The 13,558-nt window shown below is 36.7% G+C and overlaps 1 long non-coding RNA gene across 1 annotated transcript; it reads left to right on the top strand.

The window, feature by feature from the left end:
* Positions 1–354: 354 nt before the first annotated feature.
* On the top strand, positions 355–2,195 carry LOC107756271 (uncharacterized). Its single transcript, XR_001641801.1, has 2 exons — positions 355–553; positions 1,829–2,195. It is a non-coding gene; the product is annotated as an uncharacterized LOC107756271 (long non-coding RNA).
* Positions 2,196–13,558: the final 11,363 nt, after the last annotated feature.

Raw genomic sequence — 13,558 nt, 5'->3', positions numbered from 1 at the left:
TTGCTTGATAGAATTGTGGTAAACAGCCAAAAAATGTATACTTTTTAACTATTAGTTCTCCCTATACTTGCAGGTATCTGTCTGAACAGTACTAGAGATTATCTTGATCATATACCCACAGAGAGTCAGGACCTCGGTTTAACGTCTCATCCGAAAGACGTTGCTTTTTGTCAGTATAGTGTCCCCGTCACATCAGTGGGGCGTTAGGACCCACACAGAGCGCGCAGCGCATATATTACATCATTTCGTTTTTTGATGTGAATCCTACTACACTAGACCGTATTTACTAGTCTGGTTGTTTGATTGCATTTAATTCTGAGGAATAAAATGAAGTATTGAAAAATCATACTTTGCAGTTTTGTGAAACCCTGCACAGAATAAGTAGATATTCATTATATGTTATGCTGAATGCTTGTGCTTTGAGTGATATTAAATATGAGTTTTTTTAATAATTGTACAGACATCTAACATCAATGGGCGATGAACAGCAGTTCTCCACGGCCTTCCACTCTTCCTTGAAAAGGACCTTACTGATTTTTACAAGACATGTTTTGTAAGTAATTTTGTCTGTTATATTCTGGTTATTTAGTGTAATGCAGACAATTCTTGAGACCTGGCAAGAAAAAAATCAGGACACAGAAACAATATAAGATAGAAAGGAATAAAGAAAGTGAAAAAAAAAAACTTCTAAGGAAAAAAGGAAAGGGAATGTATAATAAAAGAACAGAGTTGGAAAGAAGAGAAAAAATACTTAAAGGGTTAGTTCACTCAAAAATGAAAATTCTGTCATTAATTACTCACCCTCATGTCGTTCCAAACCTATAAGACCTTTGTTCATTTTCGGAACACAAATTAAGATATTTCTGATGAAATCCAAGAGCTTTCTGCATAGACAGCAACACAACTACCACGTTCAAGACCCAGAAAGAAAGTAAGTACATCGTTCACGAGAGTACCACGACGCATGCGTGTGATGCTGCTGACGCAGGAGCCGGCGTTCTGACGTAGAACACGCATGCACTGTGCCTTGTTTACAAGCAGAGGAATGCACAAGCATTGTCAGATTTCATCAAAAATATCTTCATTTGTGTTCCGAAGATGAATGAAGGTCTTACTGGTTTGGAACGACATGAGAGAGTAATTAATGACAGAATTTTCATTTTTGGGTGAACCCTTTTTAAATAAGAGTAAGAAAAATAATGTGAAGAAAGAAAATAGAAATTAGGTAACAAGGAGTCTGACAATTTAGATGAAGGAAGAGTAAAGGAAACAACACAAAGAGGAAAGAAGTCAGAAAGGAAGGACAGAAAAGAATAAAGGTAAGTAAGTGAAAGAAATATAAAAATCAAAAAGGAGGTTTGAAAGAAATAAAGAAATCAGATAAGCAAGAGAACAAAAACAAAGAGTCTAATATATGAGTGATAGAGACGTGAAAACCACTCGTTTAAGACATGGCCTATGAGGGTGCTCTCTTGATCATGGTTTTCTGGTCAGTCTTTAGAAATCACACAAAAGGGAATATATATGTCAGTATTTAACCAAAATGCTGTTGTTGTTTTTTTTTACACTTTTCAAATGTCAAAGCAGCAGTTTCAGAATAGATTATTGTATAGCTGGCATACTGTTCAGTTTGTCTTGTCTTTTTGTACAACAGATTGAATGTCTTTTTTTTTATTTTTATCTGGGATCCACTGCTGTGCTCAGTTTGAAAAGGCCTTTATATCTAAACATAATACACAGATATTAATTTGTTTGCAAATGTTTAACCTGAATATGTACTCTTAAAATGTAATTACTTATTTTTGTCATATTGTATTCTTGTTTCTAGGACTATGATGAAGAAGAGATGTCAGTCGGCCTATTGACCGTGATCCCTGAGCTGAGGACTCTAGAGCCATACCTAACTCACTGCATTTAATGCCACATCTACTGCAATCATTTTGGAAGGTACAATTGTATTGGATGATCTGGAAAATCCTCTCCAAGACATATGCCTGCTCTTTGGACTCATTTATGCTATGAAATTATAGTATCCTCCAGTACTGAAGGACACCTTTGATTTCATTCAATGGCTGAACCTAGAATGCAATCTCTGAAAAATCTTCTGATGTAGAAAGATGTCATTGTGGCGTGATGGAGCATTTTTCAGTGTAATTGTTCATGATTGATCATTATTGATTTAGAAAATGGTAAATCTAGATTTACAAGGTGTCATAAAAGGGATGTTGATGTTTTTTTTTTTCTATTTATTTCCTGAGTGCAGTATGTGCAATTTTTCTTACAATGTTAAATTGTTGATTTGATAGCATGCCTAAAAAATAATGACTTGAAGTAACATTGTTTTAAACAAATAAATGCCCTATTGTTGTGCTAACAATCTGTTTTCTGTCTTTGTATTAACAACTTTAAGTTTTGAGTACAGCTTACTTGAGAAATTTAAGGCAATCAGTTTCCACACATTTGTCTAGTAATGTGAACAAAGCAGACTTGTTAAGAGAACTGTTTTGTTTGAGTTCTGTGCACTAAGCTTAACTTAAATCTCTAAGTTGGCTGAACTTGTCAAATTGAGTTTGCAACACTCAAGTTTTCTGGTAACCTATACATATACACAAGTTACCTATACAAAGTTACAGTAAGTTTTATTAACTCAAAACTGATAAACTAATTTGCTTGAGAAATTTGAGGCAATCAGTTTCCACAGGTTTTCCAAGTAAGTTCAACTCATTACTTTTTACAGTGTGGCTGCTATGGCTGCTATTTCATAAACATGTTGATCAAACTCAGATGGCAGACAGAGCTGCTGAACATGTCCTCTGAGGAATCCTCTGACCTTCAGTTAAATAAGAGTTGTATGACAGATATTAAACTCTTCCTCTTTATGTTCATTCGCTGCCAATATGTTATATCTGATACAATATACCTAAGCAACCAAACAATAAAAGAAAAAAATACTCAAATGCTTTACTCAAATTAGCTCAAATGATCTAACCATATTTCCTTCAGCATGTCTTGTGTTAGCCTGTATTGATAGCTTTGGGCTTTTAGATTCCATCCCATGCACAAGAGCTCACTGGGCATCTAGCCTATATATACATTTTATCATTAACTTGCAAATAAATAACAAGTGTACATTAGTTTGCTCATAATTATGGTGAAATTTAAAGATTAGGCAAGGCAAGTTAAAAATGCAGAGCTAAACAGATGTGTTTTGAGTCTGGATTTAAATATGGCTACTGATTTAGCACATCTGATTTCTTCTGGAAGCTGGTTCCAACTGCAGGTAGCATAATAGCTAAATAGCAGTGAATGAACCCTTGGTATTTCTAACTGACTTGATCCTAATGATCTGAGTGGTCAGTTAGGCTTATATTCAGTGAGCATATCTGCAATGTATTGAGGTCCTAGGCTTTAAAATCAATCCTAAATGTAACTGGAAGCCAGTGTAATGATCTGAGGACTGCGTGATATGCTCAGATTTTCTGGTTCTAGTCAGAATTCTGGTAGCAGCATTCTGTATGAGCTGCAGCTGTCTGGTCTTTTTGGGAAAGCCGGTGATGAGTCCATTACAATAGTTAACCCTACTGGTATGGCATGAACAAGTTTCTCCATGTCTTGACTGAAAACAAAACATCTAATTCTTGCAATGTTTTTAAGATGATAGTATGCTGATTCAGTTATTGCTTTGACATGACTACTGAAACTAAGGTCTGACTTCGGAATCACACCAAGATTCTTGACTTGATTTTTTGTTATTTGACCCCTAGAGTCAAGGTATGCATTCACTTCATGTGTATGTACTTCATCTTTGTTTCCAAATGCAATGACTTCAGATTTCTCTTTGTTGTGGCACATCCAACTATTAATTTCACCAATGCATTGGCATAGAGAGTCAGTGGGGCTGTAGTCATTTGCCATAAGGCTAGGTAAACCTTTGGTATCATCTGCATATGTGCTTAGGTAAAATCAAAAACAGAATGCTGCAACAATTCCACTACTAGTCCTAACAATACTTCAAATTTTGTTCCAGCACTATACATGTATATCTACAGTGATTTGAGCAAAGCTACAGATGAAAAGTTTAACTTATAGACCACTAGAGCAAAGTGAAAGTCAAACTCTAACTTCTCAAGTGTCAGATGAACAAGATAAAATATATTTTTTGCCAAATCATTTAGTATCACAGCATATTTCTCATTATGCCAGAATATTGTTGTCAAATCTATCAAAACACAATCTCAGTGCAGGCAGTGCAGAGCTCAGTTCCATTAAAAAAAAACTGACATTACGAGTACACTCCCTTTATGACAAACATTCATGTTTCCCTTTCTTTGAGCTGATGTTTAAGTTTGCTGAAATTATCTTATGGGCAAAACAGGCATTGTTTTTAAGATGATAGTATGCTGATTCAGTTATTGCTTTGACATGACTACTGAAACTAAGGTCTGACTTCGGAATCACACCAAGATTCTTGACTTGATTTTTTGTTATTTGACCCCTAGAGTCAAGGTATGCATTCACTTCATGTGTATGTACTTCATCTTTGTTTCCAAATGCAATGACTTCAGATTTCTCTTTGTTGTGGCACATCCAACTATTAATTTCACCAATGCATTGGCATAGAGAGTCAGTGGGGCTGTAGTCATTTGCCATAAGGCTAGGTAAACCTTTGGTATCATCTGCATATGTGCTTAGGTAAAATCAAAAACAGAATGCTGCAACAATTCCACTACTAGTCCTAACAATACTTCAAATTTTGTTCCAGCACTATACATGTATATCTACAGTGATTTGAGCAAAGCTACAGATGAAAAGTTTAACTTATAGACCACTAGAGCAAAGTGAAAGTCAAACTCTAACTTCTCAAGTGTCAGATGAATAAGGTAAAATATATTTTTTGCCAAATCATTTAGTATCACAGCATATTTCTCATTATGCCAGAATATTGTTGTCAAATCTATCAAAACACAATCTCAGTGCAGGCAGTGCAGAGCTCAGTTCCATTAAAAAAAAAACTGACATTACGAGTACACTCCCTTTATGACAAACATTCATGTTTCCATTTCTTTGAGCTGATGTTTAAGTTTGCTGAAATTATCTTATGGGCAAAACAGGCAAAACCCTTTGAGCCATTTTTAGAGTAAGAGATTGGCCTTGCTACTTGCTTTCAGTGTTGCTAATGAGCTTTGAGCTAATGAGCTAGTCTACGTGGTACAAGACCTGTGCTGTGATTCTTGCGAACAGAATGAATATATGCAGAATGTGAGCCAACACAAAATATAAACATTTAACTGTAAAAATTTGCTTTAAGACACATTTTCTCATTAAGAAACAACCAACCCCCCTTTGAAACTTCCTGCAGATTCATGTAGGGCAGATTAAGGTTAAAATGTTGACCCTCTTAAGCAAAGGAGCACGCGAAAAACTTGCTAATTATGTGTTCAGCTCCGTTGAGGCCCAGAACAGAGCTGATTGTGAGTAATACTTTACAGTGCAGAGGTTTGCCTGAAGCAAGAGCAGAGTGTGAAGGCACTGTGGTCATGCCCTTTTTCTCCCCGATATAAATCTAATGAGATAATGAACACATGCAAATGAGCCCGTTCTCTAATCTTCTTAACGAGCACTGATACTCATCAGCTATCTGAGACAAACATCAAACACCCTGACAACACCAGCGAGCGAGAGAGAGACGGGAATCTGTGATAACAGTGGACAAACGCACACAAACACGCATGCTTATGTACATTTACCCACTGAGCACACACTCAAAAAAGCAAACATTCATCTACTCATCAAAGGGCGAGTTCAAACTCATCTTGAAATGTAAAACTATGAAACCACGTAGTAGTGCGTATCTGCAGATTTTGAAGAAAACAAAAGAGTGTTTCAGAGAGAGTGACAGACAAAGGGACTCAGGAAACCCAAAGTTCAGAGGCTAATGCTTCATCAGGGTAAACAGTAATTGAAGAGGAGCAAGGCCACGGTGTTTAAAGTCCGCGTGAACCGGAAGTTGCTGCCGACTTTATTTCAGTGTAGTGACGTATTTCCAGCTGAAACGGAATATTGAATAGAGGGCATGGTTTTATTTTTGCGCTCCTCCTCTCTGTCTCTCACTCATAGCAATCTAACGGTTAGAGGGGTGTGTTTAAGGATATTCTGCCCAAGCCGTCAAACTGACGTCATCAGAAAAGGAATGCCATTCCAGAGCGGAAGTAAATGTTCAGATTTTGATTAAAGATTACGAAGACAAACAATTTTTTTAAGCAGATTAAATTGCACGGATTAATTGTTCACATCAAGACTAGCAATGTGTCTTGTAAAGTAAATAAAGTCAATTTTGATTTCATGCTGACTTTAATGTAGGATTAATATGAAAGATTTATGTACACTGAAAAAATTATTCTACATTGAAGCCCTTCCCCCATCAAGCTCCCCCCCACCCTCTCTCTCTCTCTCTACGGCCCCTTCTGAGTATTATTAACCCTGAGGAATGTGGACCATTCCAAATGGTTAAAGAGCCAACTGCTGGCCAACAGTAAAATACAGGTCCTGAAACAACACAGCTGCCCTAAGCCCGTCTCACTGAGGGCCTCCTGGCTCCGCTCAACACATAAATCCACAGCCACTGAGGAGGGAAGACCCATGTATTCATCTTATTATGTGCGTTTCTCTCCATCTTACTGCTCTCCCTCTCTGCATCACTATCTGCCTAATTCTTCTTTTCATATATTTTGTCTGCACAGTTTTACATCCACGTCTTTACATGTTGGGAGAGAGAAATATAAACAAACTGTTTGTTATTTCCAGTTGTATTTACTTGCGTTTTATATATGCACACACACATTTGTTATGGGAATATCAGAGATATTTTTCTGTCCATTTATTTTCAATAGCTAAATTTCCTGCACACGTTCAGATGTACGGAAGGCAGCCCATTTCTGCTATGGAATAAAAAAAAATTAAAAGGTAATTGCGACTTTTTGTCTCAGAATTCTGACTTTTTTTTTTTGACAATACAGAATTGTGAGATGTAAACCCACAATTACACAATATAAACTCATAGTTCTGAGAAAAAAAAAGTCAGAATTATGAGATATATACTTGAAACACAAATGATTAGTGTATCATTCTTTAAAGCTGCAGTATTTTTTTAATTAACAAAATTACTTATTGAGCAAGTACATAAGACATCAGTGTTCAAAACGGTGTCCTTACTTCAAGTCAATTTACAATAAACTTATAAGAATAAGCTTACAAGAATGATTTAAATTTCTAAATGGTAACCATCAATCACCTCTGGGGAATCACCTGTTGTCAAAACCAAGAAACCTTGAACCGCAGTCGAAAAAGGGAAAGTGACAGAGCCTGTGCTAAAACCACAGTAAATATCAGCATGGCTTTGAGAGATGGCTACAAGGGGCGGCGCTAGGGGTGGGCTAAGGGGGCTGAAGCCCAGAATGTTTTTACTATGCCCTTTACGAATCATCAGAGTTTTCATGCCCATTAAAATCATTTCTATTAGTACAATCAAAATAGCCCAATTGTGCTGGTAAACCGCGACCCTGGCAACATTGGCTATGAGAGAGAAATTCACTTCAACCCCAGTGTGTGATCTGATCTGATCTGACTCTGATCTAGCTCTAAATTTATTAATGCAACTTTACAATAGATAATAAACATACTGCAGTATTCTATATTATTGAGTATAATAATCGGATGCTACTGCAGTTTAATACTTAACTAAATTAACAAAGACAAAAATACAGTAGTCTATTTACAGATGAAACTGACCTGCACTTGAAGTCCTGAACAGGTCAGTAATTTTGCTACATTTCGCTGCTGCTTCTGGCCACTTCCTCTCCTTCCTCGAGTCCCGCGCATATTGATTACTCTGTTCGAATCAAAACCGAATCGAAACCGTTTTACGGAAGCGCGGAACAAACGGGAGCAGAATCGCAGCGCAAGTCAAGACTAACCGATTTATCATGGAATGTCAAACTCGGCAATGATCACTCTGGTACATGGGGCAGGAAATAATATAAAATAATAAAAATAAAAATAAGGCTAAAAAAAATAAATAAATAAATAAAATAAAAAATTGGGCAGCGGGCCAAATCAGCCACCGAATTCTCCCGGTGCTCCCGATGGCCAGTCCGGGCCTGCAAAAGGATTTACTTTAGAAACACTAACTGTAACTGTGGTATTGAGACAGAAATGTAGGATATTTATAACGAAATGTATTATTAATGTATACATGGCCTATTGAATGTATTAAGGGAGTAATGAAATGTTAAGCCAAATTACAGACACAAAAATAAACACCGGTATTCGGTATGAACCGGTATACCGCCCAGCACTAATTTCTAATTATACTAAATAAATGTGTTTATAGACTAAACAACATAAAGCCATTCTAGATATTATAACTGTAAAAATTTTACCCCCCACCCCCCAGAACCAGTCTGTAGATTTGAGTTGACAGATTTAATAGAAAATAGCATAGTGTATGATGGTCACAGACTCTGATTTTTTTAGCTTCAGACTTTGATTCCGTCCAGTCGGAGGAGATCAAACATGTTTGATATTTTCAGCCGATTTTAGAACACATATTGTTTTTATTTGTCACGCGTCTCCTAGTAACAAGGCGCACCTTCCTGCCTGAGTTTGTTGTCATCGGAACAACTTTAAAGTCTGGTAGTGTGTGATCCGCAGTCGTTTAGTGTATGATGCCCATTGAGCTCTGTTCACAAAGTCGTTACAGTATGATGCCTAGCGTTTTAAAATCTCTTCAGATTTTAAAAGTCATGTAGTGTATTCCAGCCTTAACTTGCTTTTTTGTTTGTTTCAAACAAAGATGGCGATAGAGAGGCAGAAGTTAATTACTGCAGTTTTAAAATATCTATATCATTCTATCAGTTCAATGCAATATAAACCATATATATTGTGTTGCAGTTCCAGTAAATTATAATATAATATAATATAATATAATATAATATAATATAATATAATATAATATAATATAATATAATATAATATAATATAATATATAGAGGCATCATACATTAATTATTGACAGCTGATGTTCAGGTGATCTTTAAGGACATCACCTTTCTGTAGACATTGCAGAGTCTACATGGCCAGTCATCCACAAAAGTGATCTGTGGTATAACATCAGTGCCTGTGTGACCTTTCATCGTGCCCTTCCCCCTCCCTTCTTTGGGACCTGAGACCCTTCTCTGACATTTAACGCTAAGCCACCTATTACAGCCAGTACACACTTCTTAGCACCAAGGGTTCAAACACCAATACAAAATTCCCCTGTCCATATCTAATAATTAGCGAAGAGCATGTTTACCGACTGCATACGCGATATATGGCAATCTCTCATTCATAGCAAGAGGCCCCGTGTCATGGACATCTTTATTTCTCACACCTTTGACAACCTGTTCTCATTTTGAATGGTAAATAAATCCATAATCCTGAATAATGATATAATAGTTTATATAATTCTATATTTATTGAGAATTTAACTCATAACCTTGTCTCCAGTACAATTCTCCACCAGTTGAGCTATTAGTTGTCTATAGATCACACTTAGTAAATAACAGACTGAATTTCAGGATGTGTGCCTATTTGTATTTCATTGACACCAGATATCAGCACCAGAGTTTTAACTGAAATAAAATGAGCTAGATATATTTGCTGAATAAACATATCACCTAGTGATCAGGACACAAAGAGAGTTGTATATTAATATTAACTGACTGGAAAAAGTATGGTTAAAGCTTATTGTGTGTGTTTCTGTTTTAAAAATATCTGTGCTCAAACTCACACAGTATATACTGTGAGTGCTTTAGTAACATGTAACTGTTATTGGAACAGTTCTGAAACGTGCATCTCCCTACCTTTTTTCCTTGTATGCAATCTATCAAAACAGTAGTTACAGTATTACAGTTGTAAGAAAGTTAAAACCTCATGGCATCATGTACGCACAAACATTAACTCAGAGGTGAGTGCATATTCCTGGCAACGTTGCACCTTTGACTCAGCATGGCTTTACATCAAACCACACACACAACAAAATGGGGGAAAGGAACAGTGTCAAATCCCCTCTCTCTCTTTCTATTTTAAGAAGGAGCTTGGGCTATAGCTTGGTTGGACCATCCCCACAGGAGCAAGAAAAATGCTGGGATTCAGAACCCAGTTCTGTTTTTCACACGGAAAGTGTGGTAGAGAAAAAGAGAGTGAGAGAAAGAGAGTAAAGGGTAGAGGGATATTTCTAGTGTCATAATACATGGTCCAAGTAAAAGACTGTGAATAACAGAAAAAATATCCGGTGATTTGAAAAATTCCCCTGGAAAATCTCCCAGAATGAATGGAGTATTGGAATATGTACCAGTCAGGCCTCTGGGAACGAGTCCAAGACATATATTTAGAATAGTGGATGAGGAGATGAGCAAACGTATAGAGGTGAGAGGAGATGTTGCTGTCATAAAGGATTTCAATCCCCAGCACTGGGATCGCTGAGACTTCCATGGTTCTCGGCAAAACCCATATGAATGATAGCATGTGTGTTTTTTGTTTTTTTGTGTGTGGGTATTTAACCAGTGCTTATATTATACAGATGGGCTGTCAAACTTGCCCATTGAGCTGCGGTGTAGTGTGTGTGTGTGTGTGTGGAAAGTAACTCAGTGTTAAAGCCAAGAGTTGGTACTATTTTACATGTGTGGATTAAAATTAGGAATTTGTGACACAATTGAGCTTTTTATAACGTACCTAAAATGTTTAAGGTTGATTATCTATTGGCCACTTTATGTACAACTACAATTTAGAAATTTGTGACAGGGAAATGTCTGTATATTTATATATTGTATGTGTATGCTTGAGAAGAGGGAGCATGTGTAAGCCAGTGTATGTAAGAAAAAGTGAGAAATGTCTTTTCTGGTTTGTGTATATTGACCTGTGTGGGTGACAGTGAAATAACTACCATACATGACAAATGCCATGGTTTATGTTCAAACTCTCTGCTTCCTCATGGGATATGTGTGTCAGATGGAGGTTTTGCTTTCACACACCTCACAAGGTCAGAAAAAAGCAACATCAAACAGGGCTAAGGCCACTAGTCTGTTTTCAACCAGAGTTTGCAACTCTGTTTCCATGCACACACATGACACGTCAATCTCATATTAGGAAGACAAGAAAAAGGAAAAAACATGTTTACAGCTGGCATTATGTTGTTTTCTGCTGAATCTATGCATAAAAATCTTTAAATATTTGATCTGACTTGTGAATGGAAGTTTGCAGTCCGTTTTCAATGTTATGCAATAAAAGCCTGTTTACCGAGTTGTCCTCGCTAGCTGTGTGCACGTTAACAATCATATAACACAACTAATGTAGTCTGTTTCACGAATAAATAACTCTTGAAAGCCAGTTCTTTTTTATCGGATCAACAAATAGCGAAACCAGTGTAGTCTGAATGAGCCGATTATTTAAATATATGGTTCAAAAATACAAGTTATTGGTTTGAATCAGTCTGACGTATTTGTCAGTGAACTGAATCGATCAGACCTATCAACATCTGACTCACTGAATTGCAAGTTATCATTTCCGTATCGAACTGAATCTTTTATACCAGTGAAGTTTTAGATCAGTATTATTACTGACTGATTGTTCACATGTCAGCTTGTCATTAAAGATACATATTTGCTATATTTTTTGTTTTGTAATGATAATAATAATAATAATAAATCATATAAATACTGAAATAAATGAACTTTTCCATGACATTCTAATTTATTGAGATGCACCTGTATGTGATTGAAATGTATAGAATCAAAAGTGGACAGTGCTAAATGCAGGTCTACACGAAGTCCAAAGTGTTTTGTGATCTGTAATTCAAATCACATTGCATTTTTAGTGCAACAGTAGTGAGTACGAGAGATTTTTGATTACCTTAATCCGGCTAAAGTCATACTCGAAGTAAACACAAATCGAATTAAGACATGTGAAGTATTCCTATTTTAGTCGTATTATTGAAGTGCAGTATAGACATGTTCACACCTTAATCACAATATTACCATCGTGTAGGACTTCGCCGCATTTTGCGACAGGATAAACACACGGCCAGGGCCGGATTTACAAACAAATTTTTGGGCCCCCCTTCCCTATTAATATAATAGACCTAATATTATCACCCAAGCAAACAAAAATATTTCTTAATCAGTGGAACCGTTACAGGGTTTTCTATCGCAATAAGCACTTGCGTTCAGTCAATAAAAATCGAATGTAGCTCTTAATTTGTTTGAGAACTCAGAAAGACCATTCCATTAACAGGCGCGGCGTACACTTCGGGAGCTATTTCTCTAATAATTTTAATGGCCAGGAGTCACAACCACACATCAAGACATTGATCAGATGATTTGTTTAAAGACATTTGACATGATTCCGTCCTGAAATGTGTTTTTTTACACACCTCATCCCAAACCTTCCATTGCAAATTCCAAAACGCCATTTTAGAGCTAATAACAGAGGTTTGAGCCATTGATATGCAGCCTAATGCAGTTATTAGAGAGAGAGAGAGAGAGAGAGAGATAGGCTATTAATCGCGTGTGAATACCTACGTCTGTGCGTCTCTCAGCAGTGTTCAGCAGCAGCATCTACTAATAGCGAATCTTTAAGTTAAACTGCTTCAAGAACATCCCTACTGAGAAATGTCATATAGCTTTTCAGCCGCAAAACTATTTTATTGATAAATTTGCTGGGCGGCGTTGACGACGAGTTTCTGTCCGCGTGTGTGCGCGAGTGTGAGAGAGATCCGGAGAAAGCGTGATTTCCATACATAAAAAAGGTGGAAGACATGGAAATAGTTTGTAATTTTTTACCCTACTCACCTATCAGTCAACCACTGAAATAAATCAAGGATTAAAAAAAAAAATCTTATCAAAACATATTTAGACAGAAAATCTTCATTTATTAGATAATGAATGATAATGAGATAATGTGAAATTAAAACAACAGTAATACAGGTTGTTGACTAAATAGCATTCTGCTCAAAACATTGATTGTGGCAAAATTTAAAGAGCAACCTTTGTGTGCTATGAAGTAGGTGATAGATGCAGCCATGAAAGAGAGGAAGAAAGAAAAAATATATTCACATATACAGCAAGGAAATGTAACAAGCACACTAAAACAATCACACATTGTCACTGTCAGGCATTTTTCTTATGTAAATCTTACACCTGTAGCAATTGTGCAGCAACCTGACAGCTGTTGATTATACTCTAAATAATGCAATATTGCAAAAGCAAGTGTCCGTGTGCTTGCTCATGTATGTTTTATACCTCTCTCTGGTCCCTCTCTGCCACTGTCTACCCCCAAATCCCCTCCATAATTCTTCCAAATCTCCCATTCCCTCTTCCATCCAATAACATCTTAATTAGGCCTTTCCCAGGGCAGGAAATGTCTGGCTTAGGAGGAGAATTAAACTAGGCTGGGCTGCAGTACAGGTGCCTTTTCTTCTAAACCCACCTTACAGAGCAAACATTCACTTCAGCTTCACGCT

Source organism: Sinocyclocheilus rhinocerous, unplaced genomic scaffold, assembly GCF_001515625.1.
Source record: "Sinocyclocheilus rhinocerous isolate Xijiao unplaced genomic scaffold, SAMN03320098_v1.1 scaffold1043, whole genome shotgun sequence".
In the NCBI taxonomy this organism is placed as follows: domain Eukaryota; kingdom Metazoa; phylum Chordata; class Actinopteri; order Cypriniformes; family Cyprinidae; genus Sinocyclocheilus; species Sinocyclocheilus rhinocerous.
The sequence above is the reverse complement of the archived record's forward strand: the minus strand, read 5'-3'. Positions and strand labels throughout refer to the sequence as shown.